Genomic DNA, 12975 nt, shown 5'->3' with positions numbered 1-12975 from the left:
ATGTGAGGTAAATGTAGAAACCTAAGACAGATTGTGGAAACTGCTCAGAAGCCATTTACTTCTGGGTTTTTAGAAGTCCCACCCTGTTGACACTAATAACATCCCTGGGGACTTGTCCATTATGGTGTGGAAGCAGCAGTTCCAAAGAAGGCATCAAGAGTGAACTCATTCACTCTTCAAAAGTCCTGAATAAGGTGGGAACCATCAGCCCAGCAAATGCAGCAGAAAAGTCCATTGTGAACTTCATGTGCCTGGCTATGAATAACATGATCTAACATCTCCTGCTGGTTAGGAGACTCCATCCCAGCCTAGACAAAAATGCTGACTCTCAATCATACTCACCTTTGTCACCTCCCTTCAGAACTACACCACTGCTGTCTACCTGTGGGCATAAAGCCATCAGCACCTGGGAAACTCCAACTAGCACAGAATGCTTCAGCACATCTCCGCAACTACATGGAGTATTGCAAAGTGACCCTAAACCTGTCCTCTGCACACTGGCTTCCCAGAGAAGAGAGTCAAATCAAGGTCTCATTCCTTGTCGTCAAAGTGCTCAATGGTAGTGTGACGGGGGGAGGTCACAGAAGACCCTTGGGGGGTGCCTCCCGGAGTGTTGACATGGCAAATTCCACTCGCCTTCCTGTTCTCTGGGGCTTCTCACCTCTGGTCCTGCCCATCCAGCTCCCTGGTCTCCCCCAGCCAAGGTCCCATGCTGAGATCCCTGCCCCCACCAAGAAGCAGTACAGACACCAACCCCCTCCAGGTCCAAGCCAAGTGCAGTTTTGGGCCTAGCTTCCTGGGATACCACTCCGCAAATGGGATCGAACTCCAAAGGAATTATTTAGCAGTGAAAGGGAGATTGCCACTCAAGGTAACAATTATTTACACTGGGTTTGATAGAAAATAAATGTGATTTTATTAAATAGAAGCAGTAGGATTTAAGTGGTAATAAGTGAGAACAGGCAGAGCAAAGTAGGTCACAAATCAAAACAAACAAAAATGGTTGGCTAATTCTACACTGAAACCTCAGAACAAACTTTTTCAAACTCAACCTAAAACCTCTTTTCCAGCTGCTCCTCCAAACCAGGGCTGTCTCCCCACCCTGGGGTCTTCGGCTCCTTCCCTCAGGTACAGCCCAGCCAAAAGACCAAGGCCCCTGCTTCCCTATTTTTTTTTTTTTTAAGAAATTGAGGCCACTCCCTACCAACCACTGCTCAGACTTAAGGACAAAAGAGATTGTTTAACAGTTGCTCATCAAGACATCAAGGGTAACACCCTCCATGTCTCTTAATCACACATTTAAAACCCACAAATTATTCCTTACTCTGGGGCTACGTCTACACTGGCACCCTTTTCCGGTAATGCTTAAAACGGAACAGTTTTCCGTTATAAGTATTTCCGGAAAAAGCGCGTCTACATTGGCAGGATGCTTTTCCGGAAAAGCACTTTTTCCGGAAAAGCGTCCGTGGCCAATGTAGATGCGCTTTTCCGGAAAAGCCCCGATCGTAATTTTCGCGATCGGGGCTTTTTTGCAGAAAAGACTACTGTGCTGTCTACACCGGCCCTTTTCTGGACCAGTTTTTCCGGAAAAGGACTTTTGCCCGAACGGGAGCAGCATAGTTTTTCCGGAAAAACACTGACAATTTTACAGTAGATCATCATTGCTTTTCTGGAAAAGCAAGCGGACAGTGTAGACAGCTCACAGCTTATTCCGGAAAAGCAGCCGCTTTTCCGGAATAAGTGGCCCAGTGTAGACACAGCCATGTGTCTAATTTTACACACAAAAATGATACATACATCGAAGTAAAATAAACAGAACCAGTGGCTCATGACATGAAGATTGACGGGTTACATGAAATAATTTGCTCAAAAGACCTTTGAGTTATGTATATTCATGTCCTTAAGTCCATTTCATAAAGCATGGGGGGAGTCTGTTACAGGCAGAATAAAGGTAACCCATATCGGTGCAGGAAACTGTGTTCGGGGGAGGGAGGATTGGTCTAAGACCATGGAGCTCACTCACAGAGGATCTAAGACCCTCACCATGTTTTGTTCCAAGTGCAAGGCACATCTGTGCTGATAGGCCAGTGTTACATATTGAGGCTCCGTGGTTTGTACATCAGCAGCCAGCCCATGGCGCACATTCCTATGCCTCTTATTCCTTACCAGTCTCGGTCCCCCCCCGAAACTTATTACTTCCTCTGCAATCCCATTAGCCAAACTACAGCCAATAGGATGGATTTAAGTAGCTGTTTAAAACTGAATGAACAAATGGGAAGCTCAGGAAGATGGAGAAGGGAGAATGTGAAAGCAAGGGAGAAGTAATAGTTTCAAGATATCAAAAGTAAGTGAAGATCAGGAAGTCAGAGGAACAGAAGCCTATCATCCGCTCTGCTGAAGGGAAAAGAAAATTGCACATTGTTTTTCCTGTTGGTAAAAAGTCACGTTCTTCCTAAAAGTGGCCAGAAGTGGGGGGAGCAGAGATTGTGTTTATGCTTTTTTGTGACAAATATATGGCCTAAAAGATTAAGAGTTTGAGATTATTTTTCTCATTGTTAAACCTTAGAAATTTCAAGTCCTTGCTAAAGGTCTTCCCTGGAGGAAGCCAAGATGCAAGTTGGGAGTTCTGCCAGCCTTTAGTTGAATTCTTAACACAAGTGTTTTTCTTACATCGGTTTGTCAAGCTTTTCAGTTAATTGTTAGTGAAAAAAATAGAGAGCCCTATGTTTGTCTGGACTGAAATCCAAATAAAACCCACTACCGGCTAGAGTGGGAGTTGGACTGAGTCCTATTAGCTCTCCAGTCAGCCATTGTCTGTTTCAGGAAAAACAAGATAGACATTAAGTCTAGAGCAGCCTTCTTCCTTCATTACAAAGGAGGGCCAAGGGAAGAAAGGCACCCCCCTCCTTTTTCCTACTTCTATATCATTCCAAGTCCCACTCTCTGCCCTTTGGATGAGCCACTGTTGGATGAGGATCTTCACTTTCCAAGCACGGATAGTCACACAACACCCTTCCAATAGCGGCTAGAAAAGGGAGGGAGGGTGGAGGGATCCATTTTCCTTGGACTCAGGTGAATTATGGATTTGTGGGGCCCTGAGACAGAGCAAGCAGGGGCCACTCTCCACCCTGTCTGCCTGAAAGCCCCGCTCCGGTGCTCCTGCTGGGGAGCAGGGTCAGGGTACAGGGGCATCTCCTGTTCATCAGTCGGAGTGCCAGGCAGGTGGGCTGAGTGTGGGAGCCCCACTTTGTCCAGACTCCCCCAGTTGGTTGGGCCACAGCAGGGCATGGACCCTTTTGGTTCAATGGCTAATCCTCCACTGCTTGGATTCATTGGTTTCACTCCATCTGCCCCACCTTTCCTCTTAAACCCAGCTGAGGATGGTGCAGTCCCATTGTTCTTAACCATTCCACAAGCATATCTGCTAAAACAGATTGTAGCTCTGAGCGATCCTGAGCCTCATCTGGGCTTGGTTCCCTCAGCGATAAGCCTTGCAGGCTCTGCAAAACTCTTTCTCTGCAGCCTTGAAGGAGAAAAAAGATTCATTTTGTTTCCTTTCCCCTCAGCTATCGCTCGTTCTTCCTGAGAGGCAAAAGGAAGCAATTGTTTATTAACACAAGTTCCAAATGCAAGAGAGAGCAGGAAAATAAACCATCAGAAATGTGAGGCTTTTGCTGAATTATTCATTATTATCCTACCAATTTTTTTAAAGGAATGAAGAAAAGGGAAAGACTATGTATTCTAGTGTTTTATAAAGACTAAGAGTTACACAATAAAATGCTGTTCTTTCCCAGCTGTCTTTGACTTGTGCTATGTTTGAAAGTTATCTGTGGATGGGTCTAGGAGCTTTACATACATGCAAATGCACTGTGATCTCACATTAGTTTATTGCTTTTATTGGAAAATCTTTTAGGGTTAGATCAAAGTTATTTAGGTGCCTAATTACCTATGAATTCAGTTAATTTAAATACTTCTGAAAATCTGGGCTATAGGTACATCCAACTTGTATGCTGCATTGGAGTTCTATTTACATAATCTGCTCTTATTTATATTTCTTAGATAATCCCAGTACATTTTTTGTTTTAACAAGAGCAACACCTCCCCCTTCCAACCAGGAAAGACCCTTATTTAGTCAAGAAAATAAAAGTTTCTCTTTTACCCACTTAGGTCCCAGTTTTATAAGGGGACAAGTGTCTTGAGGGAGCTTCCCTGGGGCTTGAGAACAAGCCACATTGCATAAAACCCCACAGGCTTTGGCCTGTATTGCAGTGATAGTGCCATAGGAAGACAGCAAATAGTGCTGGATGTTGAAACCTCCACCCCATGAGATATGAAATGAGGGGCAGGAAGTTTAAAAATAGCCCAGTTTTTCCTATGTCTGGATTTTTTTAAAAAAATTATGAACATAACGTGCTGTTTAATCTCTATGACAGGGGAACAGGAGAAGGAAAGACATGGAAACGGGTAGTGAAATTAGAGTAATTAGAGGGAAAGAGGGCATTTTAAATGAAGAATGAAGCAAGAAATAAGAGTCTCCCCAAAGAATGCTTGAAATTTCAGCTGTAAAAGGGAAAGAACAAAGGAACCAGCTCCGAGTAGGAGCAGAACATATTTCTTCTACTCCATGGCGCACTCCCTTCATCTCTGCCCTGCATCAGTGCCGGTAATCAGCCTGCGCTGGGCTGGTGCTAAGCACCAAAGAGGCAAAGGCCATGGCAGACAAATGAAGCAGCACCCTTAATGTACATTGGTCAGAATTCAGTTAGGGTACGTCTACACAGCAGCATTATTTTGGAATAACGCTGATATTCCAGGTATTCTGTTATTTTGAAATAGTGTGGAAATAATAATGGATGGCTTATTCCAGCATTTGTAAATCTCATTCCATGAGGAATAACCCCTCTTCCAAAATAGCTATTTCAGAATAGCAGTACTGTGGATGTTTCACTGCTCCTCTCCATGGCCAGTCAAAGTAATTACTCCCCATTACTTCTTGGGGTTCTAAATTGAGGTATCATGTCCACATTAGGGGAGCCTGCCTCAGACTAATTTCCAGGCTTCTTTATAGTATAGACATGTTATTTTGAAATAAGCTGTTTTGCAGTATTTCTTCTGGAATAGCTTATTCCAAAATGATCATGTAGTGTAGACGTAGACATAGAAGTTTTTGTTATTTTTCCAAACATATGTTGGGAAACTAACACAGCAGGGCACAGATTACCCAATAAATTCTTACACTGCATTGGAAACAATTTTTTATTTCAGAAAGTTGAGAAAGCTACTAAGGGGGAAGCTGTTCTAGATTTGATTTTAAAAAATAGGGACGAACTGGTTGAGGATTTGAAAGTTGAAGGCAGCTTGGGTAAAAGTGATCATGAAATCACAGAGTTCATGATTCTAAGGAATAGTCGAAGGGAGAACAGCAAAACAGAGATCATGGATTTCAGGAAGCCAGATTTTAGTAAACTCAGAGAGCTGGTAGGTAAGTTCCCATAGGAAGCAAGAATAAGGAAAAACAAGGGAAGAGAGTTGGCAGTTTTTCAAAGGGACATTATTAAGGGCCCAAAAGCAAACTATTCGGCTGCGTAGGAAAGATAGAAAGTATGGCAAAAGACCATCTTGGCTTAACAAGGAGATCTTGCATGATCTAAAAATAAAAAAGGAGCCATATAAAAAGTGGAAACTAGGTCAAATTACAAAGGAGGAACATAAGCCAACAATACAGATGTGCAGGGGCAAGATTAGAAAGGCAAAAGCACAAAATGAGCTCAGACTATCTAGAGCAGTGGTTCTCAACTCGTTTCAGTCCATGGACCACTAGGCCAATCAAAAAATTTTCGTGGACCACTTCCTTTTTGAGACATGATAAAAAAGAGCAGACAACGAACATTTTGGTTTGAAATTTCTTTCCTACTAACAGATTTTTGGTTTCTCTTCTCACTGATAAGCTTTTCAATGTTTGGAGTGGTACTTGATCATGCACAACAAATATCGCTTTTCACTGAAAGCCGATTCCTCTGTTTGGACTTACCGTGCAACAAACACAAAAATCCAGTCTCACACTAGATATAAGTTGATGCAAATGGCAAAAGAAATCTGACTGCGTGGGCTGAGATTTGGGTAACACCCGGTCATGCTGGACCAAAATTTGTCTATGGTAGACTTCTGGTACAAACTTGAGCCGCAAAATCATTTTTCAGATCCAAGAATTCCTCCTGCAGATCCTCAGGAACACTATTAACATCTGTTGTAAATGGATTCCTGATGAAAGATAATCCATCCCTTGTCCTGTCCACCTCCGGAAAGTATTGTTGGAATTTGTCTAGTAGCTTCCGTAAATGATTGAGAATTTGCATCCGAATGGCTTCCTTTTCCCTAAGCATGGCATCCACATATGGAAATTGAACCAAATTATTGCCTTCGACTCTTACAATCCAGAGTTCCAATTTATCAAGAAAAGCCTTGATGATGCTTTGGTGAGAGAACAGATTTGCACCTTTCCCTTGCAGCTGAAGATTCAGTTGGTTCAAGATTCCAAAAATATCAACAAGATACACAAGTTCTAAATCTGACTGCTTCAGCACATTTCGGAATTCCTCTTTCCCTTGAGCCTGGAGAAATAAATCCAACTCCTCTCTCAATTGAAAATGTCTATTGAGTACGTTCCTTGCTGACAACCACCGTACAGAAGTGTAGAATAGCAACACATCAAAGTCGGAACCCATGTCCAGGCAAAATCTTTTGAACAGCCTGGTGCTCAGAGCCGATGATTTCATGTGATTTACCACTTTCACCAACCTTTTGAAAACGATGTTCAATTGATCAGGCAATGTTTTTGATGCCAAAGTTTCCCTATGAATGAAGCAATGAACTCCGGTTACCATTGGAGCGCACTGTTTCACCAGTGTTTGGAAGCCCGATCTTGAGCCCAGCATGGCAGATGCACCATCAGTGGTGACACCCACAAGATTTACCCAAGCCAGACCATGTACTTCAAATAAATTGTTAACAATTTCCATCACATCTTGATCCTTTTTGGTGGTATCAAGAGTCTTACAAAAAAGAAACTCATCTCTGAAGTCTCCCTCAACCACGTATCATGCGAACACCAATAGCGGAGAGCACAATGCGACGTTGGTCAGTTCATCCAATTGTATGGCAAACAATGGAGACTTCTTTATTTCATCCACAACTTGTTCATTGATGTTCTGTGATATCTCATTTATCCGTCTCGATGCTGTGTCGTTAAAGACAGATATATCATTCGGTTTCCTTGCTGCTTCCTCGCCAAGAACAAGCCACATCATCTGTTTTGCACAGGAGAACACAAGTTGCTGTACGATGGCATGAGGCTTCTTGGCCTGTGCAAGTCTGTATGCAACAATGTAGGAAGCGCACACTGCATTGCTTGTCTTATTGTAGAATGCACTTATTGAGTCGAGGTTCTGCAGACCTGATAACCGCCGCTCAAAATAATCTTCATCCTTTAGCAACAAGTTGGGGTGATACTTTTCGAGATGGAGTTTCGGCTTAGCCAGCTTCATTGAGTCATTCCCCAAGACTCTGAAACAAATAACACATTGTGGCAAATCCACGCCTTCTTTTTCTTGACAAGTAAGGCCGAATTTGATGTAGTTGTCCAAATACTTGCGCTTGACATTTCTTCCTGTCGTTGCCATTATAAACAAACTATACCACATCTGTAAAACAGCACATGTAGCACAAGACAAATGACATAGCAACCGCTCAGTATGACAGCTACACTGATGCTCAGAGCCTCAGACAGAAGTTACTGGCAACACAATGCGGTTGTGTTCGAGGTGACGCTATGGATGATGTGCCGCGTGCTTGTGAACACGGCGTAAAACAGCCTAACGGTGGCACCTGCTCACACCGTGTGACTTTGAACAATGTTCCTGTGGACCACTGAAAAAGTCACCATGGACCACCAGTGATCCATGGACCATCAGTTGAGAACCACAGAGCTAGAGACATAAAGGATAACAAGAAGATATTCTATAAATATATTAGAAGCAAGATGGGGTAGGCCCATTGCTCAGTGAGGAGGGAGAAACAAAACCAGGAATCTTGGAAATGGCAGAGCTGCTTAAAAGCTTCTTTGTTTTGGTCTTCACCAAAGAGGCTATGTCTAGACTGCAGGCCTCATTCGGAAGAACCTTTTTTCAGAAGAGATCTTCTGAAAAAACTTCTTCTGAAAAAGAGCGTCCACACACAAAAATGCATCGAAAAAGCGATCTGCTTTTTTGAAAGACAGCTTCCACACTGAATGGACACTATCTCACTTTTAAGCTGTGATTACTACAGATGGCGTGGCCTCCAGGGCACTTCAGCTTTTTCCTCTTCCCTCTTCTTTCAAAAGAATTCCCTCTTCCTCATCCATACACACCTTTTTCTGAAAGAGCTCTTTTGGAAAAAGGCTTCTTCCTCATAGAAAGAGGATTACCAATGCCAGAAAAAACCCTCTGTTCTTTCGATTAACTTTTGGAAGAATGCAATTGCAGTATGGATGTAATTCAGGTTTTTCCTGCAAAACTCTGTAGCATAGACATACCTGAAGTCTGATGATGAAGGAAAGCCTAACTTCCACTAGTGAAGGCTAGTGGAAATGGGGTAGGTTTAGAAGATACAATACAAAAAGAACAAGTTAAAAATTGAAAAGTTAGATGTCTGCAAGTCACCAGGATCTGATGAAATGCATCCTAGAATACTCAAGGAACTGATAGAGGAGGTATCTAACTCTTTAGCTATCATCTTTAGCTATCATCATCATGGAAAACAGGAGAGATTCCAGAAGACTGGAAAAGGGCAAATACAGTGCCCATGTATAAAAGGGGAAATAAGAACAATCCAGGAAACTATAGACCAGTCAGTTTAACTTCTGTTCTGGGAAAGATAATGGAGCAAGTAATTAAGGAATTCATCTGCAAATATCTGGAAGAAAATAAGGTGATAGGTGACAGCCAGCATGGATTTGTAAAGAATAAATCATGTCAAACCAATCTGATAGCTTTCTTTGATAGGATAACAAGTCTTGTGGATAAGGGAGAAGTGGTGGACATTGTATATCTAGACTTTAGTAAGGCATGTGATATGGTCTCCCATGATCTTATCAATAAATGAAGCAAATACAACTTAGATGGGGCTACTTTGAGGCGGATATATAACTGGATGGATAACTGTGCTCAGAGTAGTTATTAATGGTTTACAATCCTGCTGGAAGGACATAAGTGGGATTCCGCAGGGGTCTGTTTTCGGACTGGTTCTGTTCAATATCTTCATCAACAATTTAGATATTGGCATAGAGAGTACGCTTATTAAGTTTGCAGATGATACAAAGCTGGGAGGGCTTGCAACTGCTTTGGAGGACAGGGTCAAAATTCAAAATGATCCGGACAAACTGGAGAAATGGTCTGAGGTAAATATGATGAAGTTTAATAAGGATAAATGCAAAGTGCTCCACTTAGGAAGGAACAATCAGTTTCACACATACAGAATGGGAAGCGACTGTCTAGGAAAGAGTACGGCAGAAAGAGATCTAGGGGTTATAATGAACCACAAACTAAATACGAGTCAACAGTGTGACGTTGTTGCAAAAAAAAAAAAAAAAACATGATTCTGGGCTGCCTTAACACGAGTGTTGTGAGCAAGACATGAGAAGTCATTCTTCCTCTCTACTTTGCGCTGTTTTGGCCTCAGTTGCAGTATTGTGTCCAGTTCTGGGCACCACATTTCAGAGAGATGTGGAGAAATTGGAGAGGGTCCAGAGAAGAGCAACAAGAATGATTAAAGGTCTAGAGAACATGAGCTATGAGGGAAAACTGAAATAATTGGGCTTGTTTAGTTTGGAAAAGAGAAGACTGAGAGTGGACATGATAGCTGTTTTCAAGTATCAAAAAGGGTGTCATAAGGAGGTGAGAGAAAAATTGTTCTCCTTGGTCTCTGATGATAGGACAAGAAGCAATGGGCTTAAACTGCATCAAGGGAGGTTTAGGAAAACTTCCTAAACTGTTAGGGTGCTTAAACACGGGAATATATTGCCTCGGGAGGTTGTGGAATACTATCTCTGGAGATTAGAGCAGGTTGGCTAGATATCTATCAGGGATAGTCTAGATGGTGCTTGGTCCTTCCATGAGTTCTGGGGACTGGACTTGATGACCTCTCAGGGACCTTTCCAGTTCTAGTATTCTATGATTCTACTTTAACATATGGCATGTCACGGACACTGCAAGAGGCGGGACCCTGGACACAGGGAAGAGAGAGCTCTCCTTATATCCTTGGCTGTCCTTCAATCATTTTGCTTGGCTGTATGGCTCTACTAGACTCACTTCAATAAACAGCTCTGATTTCTGTGACCATCCTGAATGGGGGTCTCCAAGCTTTTGTATACACGCAATATTCTGGTTTATTCAGGACCATGCAAAGGCATGTGAAATAGTGCCTGGAGGGAGTTTTAGGAGAAGAACCAGATTTTTTTTAAAAGGGGAAAGGAGGAGGAAGAGAAATGGAATAAGACAATAAGCAGCCAATGTCACTGAAAGCAGAGACAGAAGTGTGATTAAAGGTGAAAGTGTAACTGCAAGTAATGCGGAGGAAGGAGAACAGCAGGAGCAGAACACACTGTATTAATCCTTAGTTCAAAGCGAGATCTATGCTCTCCTCTGCCCAGATCCAACCATTTAAGAACCAGGATCTGGAACCAGCCAAAAAAAAAAAAAAAAAGAGCTTTATTTTCACACAGGTACCACCTACCAACTGGGTCCATGGGATGATTTGCTAGACATGACTAGATGCAGTGGATATTGTTTAAAAATGTTGTCTATATTTTAAAATATGTACAAAATAGTGGGGAGTGGGCTCCAAAAAACTGCAGAGAGGTATTCAACTGACTATCCCAGGCAGTAAGAAGGAAATGAGAGGTTGTGGGCCAGTGGTGCCTGATAAACTGCTGCATGGACACGGCGCTCTAGAGGATGCCACAGGTAGCCCTTTGGGTACCACTAAGGAAACAATCTCCAATGGCCACACGTGTGGGCACATGCATGCCTGGAATGGAATCCACGTGAGGAAGCAGTCGAAGAAGAAGTTATTGCACCTTTCTGTGGACCAGTTTGCTGTCCACTGCGTGTCTAGCCAGCTACTCTTACCAGTGTATAGAGCGGACAGAGCCAGGGCTCCTCCCACTCCCCACCCATTTGATCATAAGAGGAAAAATAACTAGTTCTCTCTGCCCTAGTCAGCATCACAATCTAAGCAGGGACCTTGTTCCTCTTCTTTCCCTCATGCCTTCTAAAAGGTCAGGCTCTTCTGTTTTCAGTTATGTTGCTCAGATCATCCTCACCCTTATCAGATGTTGCTTCACATGCCATAGTTAGTGGCTTTCTTCCTGCTTCCATAATATTTGCAGTCTGTTGTGTGACATTGTAGGTCAGGCATGTCCAAAGTCCAGCCCGCGGGCCAATTGCGGCCCGTGTTCCGGTTTAATACGGCCCCACAGGTAATTTGGCAATATCTATCTTTTAAGGCCCCCCAACGAATCCATATGTATTGAGATGAATACATTGTAAAATCTCAGTTAATGTCAGTTGGTCTAAATCAGTTATAAATATATTTCGACACAACATGTATACTTGGTGTTATGTTCCTGTTCATATTTTTTTGAACTTAAAAGTTGACAGACAACTTTTATTACCAATAATATGTAATGTACTTTACAATGTTCCTGACATATATTTCAGCTTCCTGGATTTTTTTTCATCTGGCCTTCAGATATGAAAGGCAGAGTGATTTAACACCTGTTTAGATTTGTGATCCATGTGACGAAATGAAAAGTATGCCGTTTGCAATAAACTTTGCATAAAATAGTTAATTTGCATTTAATTTTAATGGTTCAAAGAATGTCAGGCAAAATGGTCGGCCCTCACACATGTTCACTTCATCAAATCTGGCCCTCTTTGAAAAAAGTTTGGACTCCCCTGTTGTAGGTAAACCAGTGATTCTGTATCTCCACTCTTGCTCATATGAGAATCTATTTCTATGATTTTTTCAATACTGCTGGGTTCCACAAGCAAGGAGATGCATCTGACGAAGTGGGTCTTTGCACACGAAAGCTTATGCTCCAATAAATCTGTTAGTCTATACAGTGCCACAGGACTTCTTGTTGTTTTTGAAGATTCAGACTAACGTGGCTACCCCTCTGGTACATTCAAGCAGGTGATTCTCTTCTCTACTGTCAGCCAAATACCTTCTGATGTCTGGATCCCAATGGGTGTGGAGCATGGCTTGATAGCCTTCATGGTATATTCCACCCGGAACAACTGCTCCTCTGGAGAAAAGGTATTCAAACCCCTATCGTAATTGGAGAGGGTGAGGATAATGGCATGGGACTGGAGGCTGGTGTGTGCAGGACAGAAGAACGAGTCTGGACCAAGTTCCACACCAGTCCCAACACACTGTGAAATATACCTACTCTCTCTTTTCCACAACCAAAAAAGGAAAACCAAAAATGTTTATAGTTGAAGTTTTACAGAACACTTGTGACCATGTGGACTGTAGTGAGAGAAAATTTGCATAATTCTATATCAGGCATCATTAATCTAGGACCTAAGACAAATAGCACTTTGAAGACTTTTAAAAAACCAACAACCTAGTGACACCATGTTATTAAAAAACCCTACAGAATAAGACTCACTAATTGAAAACCACCCTATGCAGCTAATGCACAATGAAGATGGATTCCAAATCCTAAAAGCTATAAAGCTTGCTAGGATTTAGCATTAAAGCAAGATCAGTTCAACATCTCCCATAAAGTCTATTGGACTCCAAGCCGTATGATGAAAAATGGATTTAAGAGACCATAACAAAAGGTTGGAATTGTCTGGAGGGCTGAAGTGACTATAAACACGTGCTTGGAGAGTGAATCTAAATCCTCAGAAATGTGGAACTCCAACAGCTGAA

Source organism: Pelodiscus sinensis, chromosome 9 (genome assembly GCF_049634645.1).
Source record: "Pelodiscus sinensis isolate JC-2024 chromosome 9, ASM4963464v1, whole genome shotgun sequence".
Classification (NCBI taxonomy): Eukaryota; Metazoa; Chordata; order Testudines; family Trionychidae; genus Pelodiscus; species Pelodiscus sinensis.
Note: the sequence above shows the minus strand (reverse complement) of the source record.